This window comes from Dasypus novemcinctus, chromosome 23, assembly GCF_030445035.2.
Source record: "Dasypus novemcinctus isolate mDasNov1 chromosome 23, mDasNov1.1.hap2, whole genome shotgun sequence".
Lineage (NCBI taxonomy): Eukaryota > Metazoa > Chordata > Mammalia > Cingulata > Dasypodidae > Dasypus > Dasypus novemcinctus.
Genome location: NC_080695.1, coordinates 17,736,468 through 17,754,640, shown reverse-complemented (window position 1 = coordinate 17,754,640; position 18,173 = coordinate 17,736,468). Strand labels below are relative to the sequence as shown.

At 43.3% G+C, this 18,173-nt stretch overlaps 1 long non-coding RNA gene across 2 annotated transcripts; it reads left to right on the top strand.

Annotated features, from left to right (window-relative positions):
• Nucleotides 1-137: 137 nt before the first annotated feature.
• On the top strand, nucleotides 138-8,265 carry LOC131275482 (uncharacterized). Of its 2 annotated transcripts, XR_009182939.2 has the most exons (5): nucleotides 138-553; nucleotides 631-697; nucleotides 4,623-4,892; nucleotides 6,114-6,173; nucleotides 7,831-8,265. It is a non-coding gene; the product is annotated as an uncharacterized lncRNA (long non-coding RNA). The 2 variants fall into 2 exon arrangements; XR_009182938.2 differs by lacking the exons at nucleotides 6,114-6,173; nucleotides 7,831-8,265 and having other exon boundaries at nucleotides 139-553; nucleotides 4,623-5,434.
• Nucleotides 8,266-18,173: the final 9,908 nt, after the last annotated feature.

Here is an 18,173-nt window from a genome sequence, read left to right as displayed (position 1 = left end):
CCCCGCCCCGAGCTCGCCGCGATCTTCCCCCAGGGCGGAGCTCACGGACCACGCAAACGCTGTGATTTACTTGCGTCCTGCGTCTTTTTTGTCTTTCTTGTCGCGACGTAGTACCATTGGCGGGGGCGGAGTCTGTTGCCAGGGCAACCCGACGACGCGTTCGCAGAGCCGGTGGCGCCATTTTGTCAGATTCTCTGGGTTCTTGACTTTCCTCGCTTTTGTAAGGAAAAACAAAACAAAAAAACGCAAAACCGTACCGTTCTGACTCACTTTCTCTTCTTATCTTGCTTCTTTCTCCACGGCCTGAATCCTCTGGCCACAAGAACAATGTCGACTTGTATAATTTCCCCTTTGTTTACTCACGCTGTCCTTTCATTCCTCCAGCTAATCTTGATACGTGTACCATCTTCAATACAATGGCTTCTCCCTCAAGTTTCTCCCTCCAATCCAAACTTCCTTTCCAACGGTGAGGAATTTGGACTAACCTTCCAGGCAGGGAGGAGCTTGAGCCCAGATCTGTTCTCTGGGAAGACTGGTAGTCCTACCAGTGGAGGTTAGTAACAGCAGCTGTAATTTATTGATCAATTGTTTTGCCAGACGTCTTAACTTTATTACTGCTAATTTTTTTAGGGAAGCCCATTCGACAGCTGAGAACATTGGAGCTAAGAGGATTAAGCCAGTAGAAGACCCACAGCTAGTGAGTGGCAAAGTCCTGCTCTAACTCCGCCTCTCCTTGGCTCTTAGTCTGTATCCTGCAGGAGGGAACAGGAGGGAGGGAGGCCACTTAGGAAACCAAGGGGGATGATGGAGGCCAAAGGAATTCACGTAGGAATTTAGTCCTTGGAAATGTAAATGTCAGGATTGACGTATCTCGGGGGAGGAGTGCGCAAGATGGAGAATAATTACAATACATTATCTTTTTTAAACAACTTTACTGTGGTAACATATATACAATGGAACATTTTCCATTTGTTAGAAAGAAAGCTGCACCTGTAAGAAAACAAAAGCTCACCCTACTGTGGAGGAGAAAAGAATTTCATTAACCATCTTGCAAACATGGGAGTACTACCTGGATAAAATGGTGGACACGCCAAACAGCAAGAAACACTGACATTTATACCCTAAACCTAATATGCAGGCCCCCCCCCCGTTCCCCATTGATTGGGTACTTCAGGGATTACAGCCTATCCAGAGGCCTAACTAACTTTCCTGGTCCTGCTGAGTGTCCCACTCCCGGAGCTGCTTTCTCTCCTGGCCTTGCTTTTCAAATTCTGTGCCACTTTCACTATTGGTGCTGCTCTAGCGTCTCACCATTGGCCCTGCCCTCACTTTGGTGCCACTTTTCAAATTCTTGGTGGCAAAGCCACTAGAACCCCTTTCCCTCCCTCTTCTAACTGCAGAACCAGCTCACCTTTATGTGAAAATTAAACTTAACCCATTCCTTACACATTTAAACCACCTTCAAGTATGCAGCAAATTATTTACCTGCTTGTTCCTCATGAGAGATTTGGGAAGTAAATCTTATTATCCTCTTAAATCCAGGTACTCTGATTCTAAAGCTGATGAATCCCTACCCCCCAACTCCCTCACAAACTCTAGGGAATAAACTCTTGGAAAAGAGGCTGACTTTTAGCTGTGGTGTACGTTAGGGTAAGTAGCCATAGCTGCAATCACAGGGTGGACTGGATATTTCCTGTTTGCTTCTCCAGATACACGCTCCATCCTTCTCTACCCTTCCCTGTGGAGCAGGCTGACCTGGAGGCACTGCATTAGCAGTCTCTCTTGCCCTTTGGCTTCAGGTTGGGTTTGACCAATGGGAGATGCCACACGAGATTAGAGAGCAGGAAGAGAGTTGGCTGATCCCTCCACAGCTATGGCTATTCTCTTGAGTTCCATTGACCACTCTCTCCCATGGCTTCTTCAGGCCCAGGAGATGGTAATGACTCTCACCATTCCGAGCCCTAAGGTACTGCGCCATCCCGAGAGTCCCTTTAAGTTGCCCTCAAGCACTCCATTTTTTTTTCATTTAATTTTTTAAATTTTATTATCTTTTTTAAAAAAAAGATAAATGGATCACACAAAACATTGCATTAAAAAATATAAGACGTTCCCCTATACCCCATTCCCCACACCCCCCACATTTCCCACATCAACAATGAATGAGTGTGGCACAGTCATTGCAGTTGATGAGTGCATTTTGGAGTATTGCTACACAGCATGGATTATAGTTTATATTGTACTTTATACTCTCCCCCAGTCCATTCAGTAGGTTATGGCAGGATATATAGTATCCTGTGTCTGTCCCTACAATATCATTGAGGACAACTCCAAGTCCCCAAAATATCCCAATATTTCTTTTTCCCTCTCCCTGCCTTCAGCCACTCCTGTGGCCACTGTCTCCACATTAATAATATAATTTCTTCCATTGCTAGAGTCACAATATTTCTGTAGTGGAATACCAGTAAGTCCACTCTAATTCATATTTTATTCCTCCATCCTGAAGACCCTGGGATGGCAAGGTCCACTCCACCTCTAAATCGAGAGGGGGCTTAGATCCCACATGACAGATGGATGGAATTCTCCTGTTTGCAGCTGTAGACTCTCTCAGTTCCCTGGTGTGGTGGTTGACCATCCTCACCTCCCTGTTAGCTGACCTGGATAAGTCCAACCAACTGTTGAAACTCTGCTGAGGCTCAGAGCCCAGGAGGTCATCAGAGGGGTCACGCTTATGCACATCTCAGCAGGACTTCAGAGACAGTCAAGGTGGATACAACTCCAGACACCCAGGTGCTACGGTCATGACAGATGGCTCTGGAGGTCAGGGCCTTGCCAGTGGGCCCTACTTTGGAATTTGCACTCCTGAGTGTGATGGAGTGGGACTCAGTTGTGACCTCTCTACACATGCTTCTTCCGTCACTTTTACTGAACCTGTGGTTGGTGCTGGGGTTGGAGTATACCCAGGAGACTTGAATCTCTGGACTGTCTTAGCACTCCATTTTGATTGTGTGTGCCCCCTGATTACTCGAGGGCCTTGATGGGAAAGATAAATCCCCAATCTCAGTGGCTTACCCCAGTGAAAGGTTATTTCTTGCAATGTCACAATCCAGTGTAGGTCTGTGTGTGTATGAGTGTGTAGAAGCTCTGGGCAAGAGGCAGAGGAAGTTGGGTCAGAATGTGCAGAAGTTGTGGTTGGAAGACAATCGGTCCAGCCAGACTGAGATTTTTTTCTCTGGAAGGCACAGGGCACATTGACCTACATTGGTGGCTGGCAGCATCTCAGAAAGTGACTCTCCAAGTCACCGTGTTCTCACTATTAGTGAAATCTTGTCAATCCCATAAATAGCAACCTCTTGTCAACTCTGACCCATGGAATGGAAGAGTATTTGCCCTAAAGGTGCTAATTCTTGCCCAGAGCAATGAATTTTTATTTAATTATCATTTATCTTAATAAGCAACTACTAAGCATAAGGCAGTCTACGAGGCTGTCTCAGGGTTGTGGTTACAAAGATGATTTAAGTACAGGAAACTTGAAATCTCTTATATTAAAAATTTACTTTTAAATTTACAAACAGTAAAATTCACTCTTTAAAAAAAACTTTTTTATAGGTGAAAGTCACATAACAAATTCACGTAATCATTTAAAATAATACAATTCAGTGGCATTTAAGGCATTCTCAATGTTGCACTATTGCCTTCTTTTTGTTAGAAATTTTTTAGTGTTCCATTTAGATTCCCTTCTCATTTCTTTTACTATATACTTTTTATTTTCTTGGTCCTTACCCTTGGGATTATAATTAACATGTTAATTTATAACAGTCTAGTTTGAATTAATAACAACTTAGGGAAGCGGACTTGGCCCAATGTATAGGGCATCCACCTACCACATGGGAGGTCTGCGGTTCAAACCCCGGGCCTCCTTGGCCCGTGTGGAGCTGGCCAATGCTCACTGCTGATGTGCTCAAGGAGTGCTGTGCCACACAGGGGTGTCCCCCGCGTAGGGGAGCCACATATGCAAGGAGTGTACTCCATGAGGAAAGCCGCCAAGCGCGAAAGAAAGTGCAGCCTACCCAAGAATGGCGCCACACACATGGAGAGCTGACACAGCAAGATGATGCAACAAAAAGAAACACAGATTCCTGGTGCCACTGATAAGGATAGAAGCAGTCACAGGAGAACACACAGCGAATGGACACAGAGAGCAGACAGCAGGGTGCAGGGGAAGGGTAGAGAAATAAATAAAATAAATATTTTTTAAAAAATACAAAAGCTTTGCTCCTAAATAGCTCCATTCCGCCTTACGTTGTTACATCAAAAATAATATCTCAATACATTGTGTGCCCATCAATATAGATTTATAAAATAATTATTATTTTATGCATTTACCTTTTAAATCATATAGGAAAAAGAAAGAGGAGTTACAAACCAAAATTAATACTGACTTTACCAGTGTTATTTCTTTGTGTGGATTAGAGTTATTGTCTAGTGTCATTTCATTTCAGCTCAAAGGACTCCCTTCAGGATTTCTTGTAAGACATGTCTACTAGTAATGAATTCCTTCAGCTTTTATCTGGAAATGTCTTACTTTCTCTCTTTTTTTTTTTTTTGATCCTGCCACGTGACAGAAAGGAGCAGGTGCAAACAGCTGCCACTCTGGGGAGATGAGACATTTTGTCTGATAACTTACAGATGAAATCAGTAAGAGAGCAGAAGAGCCAAGACTGATGCAGAAGGCCCAGAAAGAAAGAAGCCCTATGCCAGGCGAGAGAGGACTCCAGGATTATTTAAGCTTGAAGCCTCAAGAGCCTGGTCCCATGGAGTTCAAGCCTGGAGGGGAAGGAGAGACCAGGCAGAGATCGCCCACATCTTACTTCAACTCGTGGCCACTGACTCTGGTGGGAAAGAACCTCTTATGGGACCTTGAGTTAGACTTTCCATGTCCTTGGAACTGTAAACTTTTAACCCAAATAAATATCCTTCATAAAAGCCAACACATTCCTGGTACTTTGTATTAGCACCTCTTTGACAAACTACTACATTTCTTCAAATATTCTTTCTGCTCCTTTCTCTATTTCTGGAATCCCCATTATGTGAATGTTGGTATCCTCGATGGTGTTCCACAAGTCTCTGGGTCTATGTTCATTTTTTAACACTCTTTTTTTTTTCTTTTGGTTGTTCAGACTATTAACTTCTCTCCAAGTTTGCTGATTCTTTCTTATGCCTGCTCAAACCTGTTATTGGGCCCTCCTACTAAAATTTTTCATATCAGTTATTGTACATTTCAACTCCAGAGTTTCTATTCATTCCCTTTTATAATTTCTTTCTCTTTATTATGTTCTCTATTTGGTGGGATATCATTCTCATGCTCTTCTTTAGTTTTTCAGTCAGGGTTTCCTTTAGCCCTTTGAACATGTTTAAAATAGCTGATTTAAAGTCTTCATCTAGGAAGTCCTAATTCAGGGACAGTTTTTTTCTATTGTCTTTGGCTATATTTTCTTGTTACTTTGTATATATCATAACTTTTTTGCTGAAAACTAACATTCTAAGTAATATAATGTGATAATGTGACCACTCTGGAAATCAGATTCTCCCTTCTCTGCAGGCTTTTTATTTTTTTGTGGGTGGGGGAGGTGGGGGGGGGGGTTATTGTTGTTCTTGTGCCCATTGTAGCAGTCATTAGTTGCTTAGTGACTTTTCTTGTTAATTCTGTAGTCTGTATTCTTTGTCATATGTGTGCCTGAAGTCTTGCTCAGTTAACTTAGTGGTCAGCTAAGGATTAGACTGCAATTTCCTTAAACACCTGGAACCAATAAATCTCCACGTCTCTACTGAGGGGCTTTGTGTACATTTTGGGGCATGCCTTCAACACTTCTCAACCAGGAGTTTTTCTATTCTGCTTTTTTACTTTTAAGGCTCTGTTCAGAGCCTCAAGGTGAACCAGAAGTAAGGCCATGGAACCCTCTAAGATCTTTCTTTAGCTTACATACAGCCATACACACATGTGTACCCAAGAGCTGCATTCCCAAGAGCCCCTATGGACATCTCATTCCCCAGCTTTGCCTTTTAAGCTTTTTGGTTGGTCTAGTGTTTATCCTAACTGTTATCTATTGTTTCAGGCAACTGAGCTGTTAAAACATTTGACAAATGCTCCTGTGGAGAGAAGCATTTAGCATTGGGTAAGTTTGATTGGGGTTGAATAAAGGTAAGTCTTTCAAGTGGGGTCTTTCAGTGAATAACACAAAGGTCAAATAATGACTATTCTTTGGAAAGAGGTTCATTCTGCTCCCTCTAAAACCTGGAATGCCAGCTGTTATTTTCAGAGTTCACTGTTCTTACTGATATTCAGCCAGCTTTCTTGCATAAATGCTTCCAAGGTTGCTTCAAGCCTTTGATTCATTTCTAGAGCTCAGAAAAAATGATTCTGACCAATTTTGCCTGTTTTTTCCTTTTTTAAAAATAAAATGGATGAATTTTCAGACATCCTTACTCTGCCATTTTTGCTGATGCTCATTTCTGAATTTTGACAAATGCAAAGTAATGTAACCTCCATAGGCATAAAGAACAGATCCATCACTCCAAAAAACTCCTTCATTATGTCCCTTTGTAGTAAATCACCTCCCACCCCTAACCCAGGGCACCATCGATCTGTTTCTCTCCCTATGTTTTTGCTTTTTCTGGAATGTCCTATAAATGGAATCTATGCTATGTAGCCTTTTTTTAAATTTAAAAAACCTTTATTTTTAGTACAGTTTTAGAGTTACAGAACTGTTGAGCAGATAGTACATAGAGTTCCATATGCCCACCCATCTACCCCAACTCCACACACTCATTTCTCCCTATTATTAACATCTTGCATTTTGTTACAATTAATGAATCAATATTGATACGTTATTATTAACTCTAGTCCATCGCCTTCACATTCAGTTTCATTGTTGTTGTACAGGTCTATGACTTTTGACAAATGCATAATGACACATATCTACCATTACAGTTCTATGCAGAATAGTTTCATCTCCCCTAAAAATCCCCTGTGCTTCACCTATTCATCCTACTTCCCTTCCCCTGATCCCTGGCAATCACGGATCTTTTTACTGTCTCCATAGTTTTGCCTTTTCCAAAATTTCATCTAGTTGGAACCATCCCATAGCCTTTCAGACTGACTTCTTTCACTTACCAATATGTATTTAAGTTTCCTCCATGTCTTTCTGGGGTTTGATAAATCACTTCTTTTTTATTGCTGAATAATATCCCACTGTATGTGCCACAGTTTGTTTATTCATTTGCCTGTTAAAGAGCATTTTGTTTGCTTCAGGTTTGGGATGATTATGAATAAAGCTGCTATAAGCATTCACATGCAGGTTTTTGTGTGGACATACGTTTTCAATTCAATTGGGTAAATACCTAGGAGTATGATTGCTGGGTCATATGGTAAGAGTATATTTAGCTTTGTAAGAAATTGCCAAAATATCTTCCAAAGTAATTTGCTATTTTGTATTCCCACCAGCAATGCACATTCCTTTTGTTTCACATCACCAGTATTTAATATTATCAGTTTTATTTATTTTAGCCATTCCAAAAGGTTTGTAGTAGCATCTCGTTATTGTAATTTGCAGTTCTCTAATGAAAGATGATGTTGAGCATCTCTTCATATGCTTACTTGTCATCTATATATTTTCTTTGGTGAGGTGTCTATTCAGATCTTTTGCCCATTTTTAAATTGGTTCTTATAGTTGATTTTTTTTTTTTTTGTATGTTTGGACACAAGTCCTTTATGAGATATGTTTTCCCAGTTTTCCCCCCATTTTGACACTTGTTTCTTCATTCATTTAATAGTGTCATTTGGGAAAGTGGACGTGGCTCAAGCAATTGGACTCCCATCTATCATATAGGAGGTCCAGGGTTCAATTCCCAAGGCCTCCTGGTGAAGGCAAGCTGGCCTGCATGGTGAGCTGGCCCAAGTGGAGTGCTGACCCACACAGGACTGCTGGCCTGCACAGAGTGCAGGTCTGTGTGGAGCGCTGGCCTGTGTGGAGAGCTGGAGCAGCAACATGACATAACAAAAAGGGACACAGAGGAGAAACAATAAGAGATTGAGCACCTCATCCTACTCCAGAAGGTCCCAGGATCAGTTTCCAATGCTGCCTAAAGAAAAGACAAGCAGACACAGAACACACAGCAAATGGGCACAGAAAGCAGACAGCAAGTGCAAAACAACGAGGGGGTGGGGAGAAACAAGTAAATAAATCTTTTTAAAAAATAGTGACTTTTGTAGAACAGAAATTTTAAGTTTCAATAAAGTTCTGCTTGTCAATTTTTTCTTCTATGATTCATGCTTTTGGTGTTTTATCTAAAAATTCATCGCCAAATCCAAAGTCATCTAGATTTTCTCCTTTGTTATTCTCTAGAAGGTTTTTAGTTTTGTGTTTTACATTTAGATATAAATTCTATTTTGAGTTAATTTGTGTGAAAGGTTTAAGGACTGTGTCTAAATTCAATTTGTGTGTGTGTGTGTCTGTGTACCTGTGTATGGATGTCTAATTGCGCTAGCACCACTTTGTTGAAGAAATTATCCTTCCTACATTTGTGCAGGTCTATTTCTGGGCTCTCATTTCTATTCCATTGATCAACCTGTCTATATTCTTTAGCCAAAACCAGGCTGTCTTGGTTACTGTAACTTAAGTCTTAAACGTCAGTTACTGTCAGTTCTCTAACTGTTGCTTTTCTTCAGTATTGTGTTGGTTATTCTGGGTATTTTGCCTTTTCATGTAAACTTTAGAATCAATTTGTTTACATCCTCATGTAGGCTTTTAAGACTGGCTTTTTTCACTCATTACAATGCATTTGTGATTCATCTATGTTGTATCAACATATTTTTTATTGTTTTTTATTGTTGAGTAGTATTCCATTGTATGACTATAGCACAGTGTGTTTATCTATTCACTAGTTGAAGGACATTTGAAGAGTTTATGATTTGGGGCTATTATGAATAAAACTGCTATAAACATTCTCAAGCAGGTTTTTGCAAGAACATAAGCTTTTCATTTCTCCTGGGTAAATACCTAGGTGCAGGGTTGCTGAGTTATGTGGTAACTTTGTAAGAAACTGCTTAGCTGTTTTCCAAACTGGCTAGAGCATTTTGTATTCATAGCAGCAATGTCTGAAAGTTCTGGTCACTCCACTTCATAACCACCACTTGATATTGTCTGTTGATTGGTTTTGTTTTTATTTTCTTTTTTTAATGGTAGTGGTATGTCATTGTAGTTTTTAAAAAATATACATTTTTATGGGCAAAGCTCTGTGTTGCATGGTGTAAGAGACAACTACATATTATTATATGTGAGAGGAAGAAGAGGCAATCTCCTATTTTTTTTTTTTTTTTTGAGGTACTGGGTATTGAACCTGGGACCCTGTACATGGGAAACAGATGCTCAACCACTTGAGCTACATCCACTCCTTATTTGCATAATTTTTGAAAGCAAAGATTCTACTTGTAGGAAAGTGAATCAGAAGGTAAATAAGATTACCTGAATATATTTCATTAATTAAAAATGGGGACTTAATTCACTGACCAGTTCACATATACTTACGGGGACAATAGAGTATTCTATTTGGCCTGAGTACTATCCCAGGAAATTTGGGACTTAGAATTCCTGTTGTCTCCCCCGACCTCACACCGTAAATGCAAACCTTCAGCCTGGCATTTGAGGCTCTTTATAGGCCGAGCCCTCGGCCACCTCAATTTCCACCAAAACCAGGCTCCTCCCAGTCCTTTCAAAGTACCAGAATCATTTTTTTTAAAAACAGCTTTATTGAGGTATAAAATAATTTACACACTATAGATTTCACCAACTGTATGCATATAGTTCGATGATTTTTAGTAATTTGCTTGAGCTATGTAACCATCATTGCAATCTGGTTTTAGAACATTTTTATCAAAAAAAAAAAAAAAAAAGAACATTTTTATCACCCCCAAAATCCCCCTATGCTTATTTGCAATGAGCCCTCAATCCTACTCCCAGCCCTCAGCAACCATGGGTTCACTTACCATTTCTATAAACTTGCCTTTTCTAAAGAAATTGCAAGAGAATTCAGTAAGTATCTTGAGATGAATAAAAATGAGAACACAACATGGGACAATATGGGACACCACAAAGGCAGTGCTGCAAGGAAAATTTATAGCCCTCAATGCTTACATTAAAAAAGAAGAAAGAGTTAAAATTGAAGCTCTAACTGCATACCTGGAGAACTATAAAAAGAAAACAAACAGCAAACTAACCCCAAACCAAACCGAAGGAAAGAAATAGCAAACATCAGACTAGAAATAACTGAAATTGAGAACAAAAAATAATAGAATCAACAAAACCAAAAGTTGGTTCTTTGAGAAGATTAACAAAATCAATAAACCCTTAGCTACACTGACAAAGAAAAAGAGAATAAGCAAATAAATAAAATGCGAGGAAATGAGAGGGGGGGACATCACCACTGACCCCACAGAAATAAGAGAGATCATAAGAGGATACTATGAACAACTGGACGCCAAAAAACTAGATAATGTAGACGAGATGGACAAATTTCTAGAAACATATAAGCAACCCACCTAGAAGAAATAGAAGACCTCAACAAACCAATCACAAGCGAAGAGATTGAAACAGTCATCAAAACGTCCTGAAGATGAAAAGCCCAGGGGTCGATGTTGTTCTCCCCCTGGTTTTCCCCAGGTCTTCAAGGGGCACCACCATCCACGTAGGAGTCCTTGATTTCTCCCTTTCTGCTGCTCCCCACCCCCACTCCACCAGCCATCTCACGGGATCCACCTCCAAATTATATCCCCAAACCACCCTCCTCTTCCACCTCCACTGCTCCTTACCTCATCCAGCCATCATCATCTCTCTCCAGGATTACTACGCCATCTACTAATATTTTCACTCTTCCCCCCCCAACACACACCACATGCTAAGAGTGTTTTTTTTAATTTCACTTTTATTTGTATTCACATTTCACCATCATTAGTCATCATGGCAATGCAAATTAAAACCAAAATAAAATATCACTATGCACCCAAATTGATGAAGATGTAGAGCAAATGAAACTCTTTGAAAAACTGTTTGGGAGCTTTTACTAACAAACTTACGCTTTACAGGTTGGATTCTTTGGGAAGTACATTCTGGGTAGGAGATCAGCATGCAGATTTGGTCTAGTGTGGGGGGGTATGCTCTTGGGATCAGAATCTCTGAAAGAGAAGAGAAGGGATTGGATGGAGAGAAAAATTGGGGTGCATTCTCAGGGCATGTCGCAGCCAACCCCACAGGGAGTTTTGAATTTGGGATGGTTCTTCAGCGTTGGTACAATTGGGATGAGGGAGTCAGTCTTTATGCCCCCAAGTCTATCAGTCATTTAATTGGGCCACCCAGGAAAGGGACATGTTGGTGAGGCGGCTCTCTTTAGTGGAGGCAATCTCCTCTAAGGAGCCAACAGATGAGGGCTTCTGCTGGTAGGATGCCCAGCAGCTGGGAAAGTAAGTCCTTCTTTTCTAAAGGGTGACTTGGCCAGTGCATCACAGCATCCACCTGATATAACTGTCCTATAACCCAATTCCTAGGTATATGTCTAAGAGAAACGAGTACATACATAAAGAAAGTGCATAGAAACTTTATTTATAATAGCCAAAAATAAAAACGAGAACAACCCAAATGTTCATCAATAGGAAAAAGGATAAATTGTGATACAGTTATCTGTGGCAGTTTGATATTATTTATGAATTCCGAAAAGATAGATTGACTATGTTTGTAAACTGGTCTGTTCCTCTGGGTGTGATATCCCTTTGATTGTATTAGATTCAGAGGATTCACTTGTACTTTACTAAATCAAGATTAGGGCTTTGATTGAACAATGTCATTAGAATGTGATTCAGCATTGAGTCCCAGCCTCCTTGATGGGCTGGTAAAACAGACTCTCACATGGAAGTAGATATACAGAGAAGAATACAGAGGAAGAGAGACAGCTCATTAGACATGGCAGAAGCCTCGGGAACAGAGATGAGCCTGATAATCTACAGCTGACCTTGTGAAGAGACCAGAGCAGCTGAACATGGAAAGAAGCGAGCCCTGGGGAGAAAGACGAGCCTGATGCCAGTCTACAGCTGAGATCAGAAGAAGCTGGGACCACAGAGCCCTAAGAGCAAGAAGGAAGGCTGAACCCTCGCAGACATTGCCCGCCATCTTGTGTCAACACGTGGCAGATGACTTTGGGTGAGAAAGTACCACTTATGGTACCTTGAGTTGGACCCTTTAGGGCCTTTACCCCAAATAATTACCCTTTATAAAAGCCAGCAGAGTTCTGATACTTTGCATCAGCATCTCTGTGGCTGACTAATACACCATCCAATGAAATACTACACACGGCAATAATAATGAAACAAACTGCTGCTACTTGTAACAACATGGATGGAGGTCCTAGATAATAAGTTGAGTGAAAGTTGCCAGACCCCAAAGCATATTATATGATTCCAACTTTATAAAACTCAAGAACAGGCAAAATGAATCCATGGTAACAGCAGTCAGACCAGAGATGGGGGGGAGTGTAAAATGAGAAGGAGGTGGAAGGGATCTTGAGAGATGCTGAACATACTTTGTCATGATCTGGGTGGTGATTACATGGAGAATGTAAATAAGTGAAAGTTCACCAATTATACTTAAGATTAATGCACTCTACTGAATGAAAGTTACAGATGACTGTGTAAAAAATAATGGAGTAAAAACATTTTATTAATTGTATTTACTTTCTTGAATAGCAGGATTTACCCATGGTTCAATATTCAAAAGGCACAAAAAAAATTTACAGAAGAGTATACCCTCCCTGGCCTAATCCTCAGTCACGCAGTTCCTCTCCCTGGAAGCCACCAATGTCACTTAACTTATACCTTATGCAGAGAAAGCATTTTATTTCCCCCACCTTTTTATATTTATAGCAGCATACGATATCCATGGCTATGAACCTTGCTTCTCTCACTTACCAATACATCTTAGATACCATTCCACGCCCTTCCATATCAATACATACCTTCCTTTCTTCTTCATTTGTTCGCTTTTGTTTTTTATCGATGACTGCAGAGTATTCCTTTGGAGAAATGTATCATAATTTATTAATCATTCCTGCATCCGTGAACCTCTGAGTCGTTTCTTTCTAGTTCTTACTAATCACTCAACGTGGCAATGAATAGCTTGTTCCGTTGAGACATTGCCCATGTACGCAAGTGTATCTGTTGACTGAATTCCTGGAAATGGAATTACTAGATGGAAGATGGAAGATGCTTTTGTCATTGCGATAGATATTGCCAGGTTTCCCTTCTATAAAAACGGTGCCGACTTCCAGGCCCCTCAGCCGTGCTTGAGAGGGCTTGTTCCCTCACGCCCTGTGGCTCAGAAGAGCGCCATCCCAGCGTCAGCCCCCGGAGCCTCCCACCCATCCTGCGCTCCTGCCCACCCAACTCCCCAGGCCCCACTGGAGCCGAACGGTGGGGACCTGCAAGAGGATCCCCGGAGAAACCGGGCCGCCGGGCCCTGCGGGGCCTGCGGGGTTCCTCGCGGGGCGGACGTGTGCTCGGCGGGGCCTGCGGGGAGCGCGGCGGCCGCGTTATTTGTAGGGGCGCCATGCAGGTGTTTGGCGCTAACTCGGCGTTCCGCTTCCGGGACTAGAGCCGCGCGCAGGCAGCCCGCCGCCGCCAGGGGGCGCTGTGGCACCCGCGGGATCCCCGCCGGGCGGGAGGGCGCCTGCGTCGCGCCGTCCACCAGGGGGCGGGAGGACGCGGCTTGGCCGCTCGAGAGAGGCTGAGTGGCGCTTGAGTCCGGAATTGGCGACCGGGGTCACTTTGCATCGCTGCCCGCGGGGCTCCCCAGCCCTCCTCGCGCTGTGATCCGGGATGAGGAGGAAAGAGAAGGGAAGCACCGGCTGACAAGGAGCTCAGTGAGACTTGGGCCGCCAGGCTGGGACCGCTTGGGGGTCTGGAGGGACCTGTTGTCCCCCACCCAGGGACACCCATGGATGTCCCCACCCGGCCCCCAGCCTCTGCAGAGCGCTGTCGCTGTCGTCGTTCCCCGTGGTCGGCACGGTGGGCGGGTTGGAATTAGTCTCAGAGCTGTTTCAGCTGTGCAGAGAGACACCTGGTCTCCCTCAAGCCCTCCCACCCACCACAGCCTTTTCTACCCCACACCAAAGACACCAGCTGTGCAGAGGAGGAATTAACAAGCATTTCTGAGCACCTACTATGTGCCAGGCACTGTTCTAGGTGCTAGGGACTGCCCTCAAGGAGCTTCTAGTCCAGTGAGAGCAGCAGAAACCCAGACAAGTGAAGACACACACAGGCAAGATGATTTGAGACTGTGGCGAGTGCCCTGAAAGCTGTGACAGGGAAGGCCGATGAGGAGCAAACTGGCGGGTGGCCTGGGAAGAGCCTTCTGAGGGAGCAGCACCTGAGCTGGAGACCTGGTGCCTAAGGAGGCCACCCCGCTAAGAGCAGAGAGAAGAAAGTTCCAGGCCGAGAGCAGCACGTGCAAAAGCCCTGGAATGGGAAGGCCTTGGCTTGGTTGGAAAACAGAAAGGAGAGCAACATAGTGAGGGAGGGAGGTATTCGTCTCCCACTGCTGCTGACCACAGTCAGGGGCTTGAAACAACACACATTTGTTATTTTATTGTTCTGAGGTCAGAAGTCCAAAATGGATCTTACAGGCTAACAGTGAGATGGTGACAGGGCTGCATTCCTTCTGGGGGCGCTAAGGGAGAAACTGGGTCCTGGCGTTTTCCAGCTTCCGGAGGCTGCCTGCATCCTTTGGCTCATGGCCTCCTTCCTCCATCTTCAAAGCGCAGCACTCGGTCCTCTGCTTCTTTCATCTCATTGTCTTCTCTCCCTCTCACCCTCCCATCTGCCTCTTAGAAGGACCCTTCTGGTTACGTTGGACTCACGCAGATAATCCAGGAAGATCTTCCCATCTCAAGGTCTTACAATTAACCACATCTGCAAAGTCTACAGCCTTTCTGAGGCTGTGTGCCTAAAAATAGACCCAGAATTCCTGGAGTGGCCTGACAGGCACAGAAGTGAGTGGCTCTTTCCAGGCTCCAGACTTGTGTTACAGCAGCTTAAGTTCTCATGTGCTGATTTTTAGCTGCTCTGCCATATTCCTGATTCATATTTTGCTTCCTGTTGAGGAAAACCTTAATTCTTTTTTATGCCCACGGCTGCATCATGTGCAATTGTTCTTATGCAATATTAGTTTAAATATGTCTATTGTTTATATCTGGGAAGTTGCATAGTTACATTTGAGTAATAAACACACACACACAAAGGAAAGAACCTCAGGCCTGTGAATCAGAAACCCATGAACTTCATGGGGAAAAAAATTATATTTTTATTTCCTCTAACCTCTAACTGAACGTCAGCATTTCCATCAATGGTGATTGTGGGCAACAAAACACAGCACTTTTAGCAGAACCTATAAACTTTCACCAATAGAAATCACAGATATTTTCATATCATGTTCCAGTTGTGGCAGAAAACATCATTTAGCTGCATGATGACTTCAAAATGATGATCATTACCATACCACTTTATATATTTTCTTAATAAAGAAGCACATATAGTACTTGTAGCTGTTTGATATGGTTATGAATTCCAAAAATAGATATTGGATTATGTTTGTAATCTGGTCTGTTCCTGGGCATGATTAAGTTATGATTAGGGCTTTGACTGGGCCACGTCATTAGGGCATTGAGTCCCCAACCCTTGGTGGGTGGAGACTCACAGATAAAAGACATGGCAAAGGACAGAGTTGAGGGGTTTTGATGTTGGGGTTTTTGATGTCAGAGTTTGAGGCTGAAGCCTTAAGCTGGAGTCCTGGGAAGTAAGCTCACAGAAGAGACAGAAGCAAGCCTCAAGAAGAGAAGAACCGTGAACCCAGAGAGAAGCAAGACCCTGGAAGCGAGGAACCCAGGAAGCCTGAACCCTGGCAGACGTCAGCAGCCATCTTGCTCCAACATGTGAAAATAGACTTTGGTGAGGGAAGTAACTTGTGCTTTACGGCCTGGTATCTGTAATCTCCTACCCCAAATAAATGCCCTTTCTAAAAACCAACCAATTTCTGATATTTTGCTTCAGCACCCCTTTGGCTGACTAATACACTACTGTATCACAACTTTGGTTTTTAAATATTTCAGTAACTAGATTTCAATATAATTGGTTTCTCTTGTAATTCATTGTATTTTATTTATATATTTAAAAGCATTATTCTGGGAGAGGATGTGTCTCAAGTGGTTGAATACCAGCCTGCCCACATGGGAGGTCCCAGGTTCAGTTTCTGGTGCCTCCTGAAAAAACAAAAACAAACAACAAGCAAAACAAACAAAAATAGCAACAACTCAGTGAAGCCAAGGTGGCTCAGTGGTTGAGCACCAGCTTTCCACATACAAGGTCCCAGGTTCAATCCCTACCCCCATCCCCCATACTTCAAAAAATAAAAGCATTATTCTGAGGAAGGACACCTGTGACCTTAAGCCAAAGGATTCAAAAGCCACTCATTCCTTCATCCCTTCCAGAGGCATCTCCTGAAGACCTCCTATGTACAAGTTCCTGTCAGGCATAAAGACAACCCTGGCATGACCCCATCCCTCAAAAAGTTCACAGTGTAGGAGGGGAGACAGACTCATAAATCAGGACTTACATACTACCATGACAGAGGTAGTATGTAAGGGTAGAAACAGCATGACCTTGGAGTCTAGCTACCCAGGTTTAAATCCTCCCTCATTGATCTCCTCAGCTCCTTTAACCCCTCTGATTCTCAGTCCCCTCATCTGTTTTACTCAGCACAACTTTGCAAGGGAAGTCTTATAGTCCCATTTTACAGATGTAAGGAAAGGGTTTAATTTTCACATAAAGGTAAAGCCAAAACCAGCTCTGCAGTTGGAGGAGGGAGGGAAAGGGGTTCTGACCACTTTGACACCAAGAATTTGGTTGTTTTTTTAAGGATTTATTTATTTCTCTCCCCTTCCCCCATTGTCTTCTCTCTGTGTCCTTTCACTGTGTGTTCTTCTGTGTCTGCTTGGATTCTTGTCAGGAGCACTGGGAATCTGTGTCTCTTTTTGTTGCATCATCTTGCTGCGTCAGCTCTCCATGTGTGCAGCGCTACTCCTAGGAGGGCTGTGCTTTTTTCACAAGGGGTGGCGCTCCTTACAGGGTGCACTCCTTGTGCGTGGGGCTCCCCTATGCAGGGGACACCCCTGTGTGGCAGGGCATTCCTTGTGCACATCAGCACTGTGCATGGGCCAGCTCACCACATGGGCCAGGAGGCCCTGGGTTTGAACCCTGCACCTCCCATGTGGTAGGCAGACGTGCTATCAGTTGAGCCAAATCTGCTTCCCAGCACCAAGAATTTGAATAGTGGTGCCAAAGCGAGGGCGGGGCCAAAGTGAGGGCAGGGCCAAAGCGGGAGCAGGGCCAATGGTGAGAAGCAACGCTGAATTTGAAAAGCAGTGCCAGGAGGGTATGTAGGGAACAGGGAGCTGCAACTCAGAGCAGGAGCCCGTGTAGGTTAATTAGACCTCTCCGATAGACTGTAACCCCTGAAGTCCCCAATCAATGGGGAACAGGGGAGGGACCTGCATGTATTAGGGTCAGGGTATAAATGTCAGTGTTTCCTGTTTGGGGGCACACCTGTTCTTGCAAGACCATTAATAAAATTCTTTTCTCCTCCACAATCGAGTGAGCTTTTGTTCTCTTACGGGTGCAGCTTTCTTTCTAACACAGAGAAGGAGACTGACACTTTCTTACCCAAGATCACTCAACCAGTGAGTGGCTGAGCCAGGACAAGAGCGAGCCTGCCTTTTTTTTTTTTTTTCTGACTTCAAGCCTGAGCTCCCACCCACCAGCTGCTTCTCCAAGATCTCAAAGGAAATGATGTCCACTGCATTTCAAACCCTTGGAGCCTAAAACCTCTGCGCAGTAAACACAGAAAATGCTGCTTGTCTGAGAGCAGGTGGGCTGACTGAGCATGCCCACCTTGGTGGGAAGACCCCAGCAGGTCTCCTCCTAAAGGGGCATCTTGAAACTCTCCAGTGGCTGGATGCTACAGCAGTCCTGATTACCTGAGACCCTTGAGCTTCTGGAGAAGAAAGAAAGAAGTAGGTCAAAT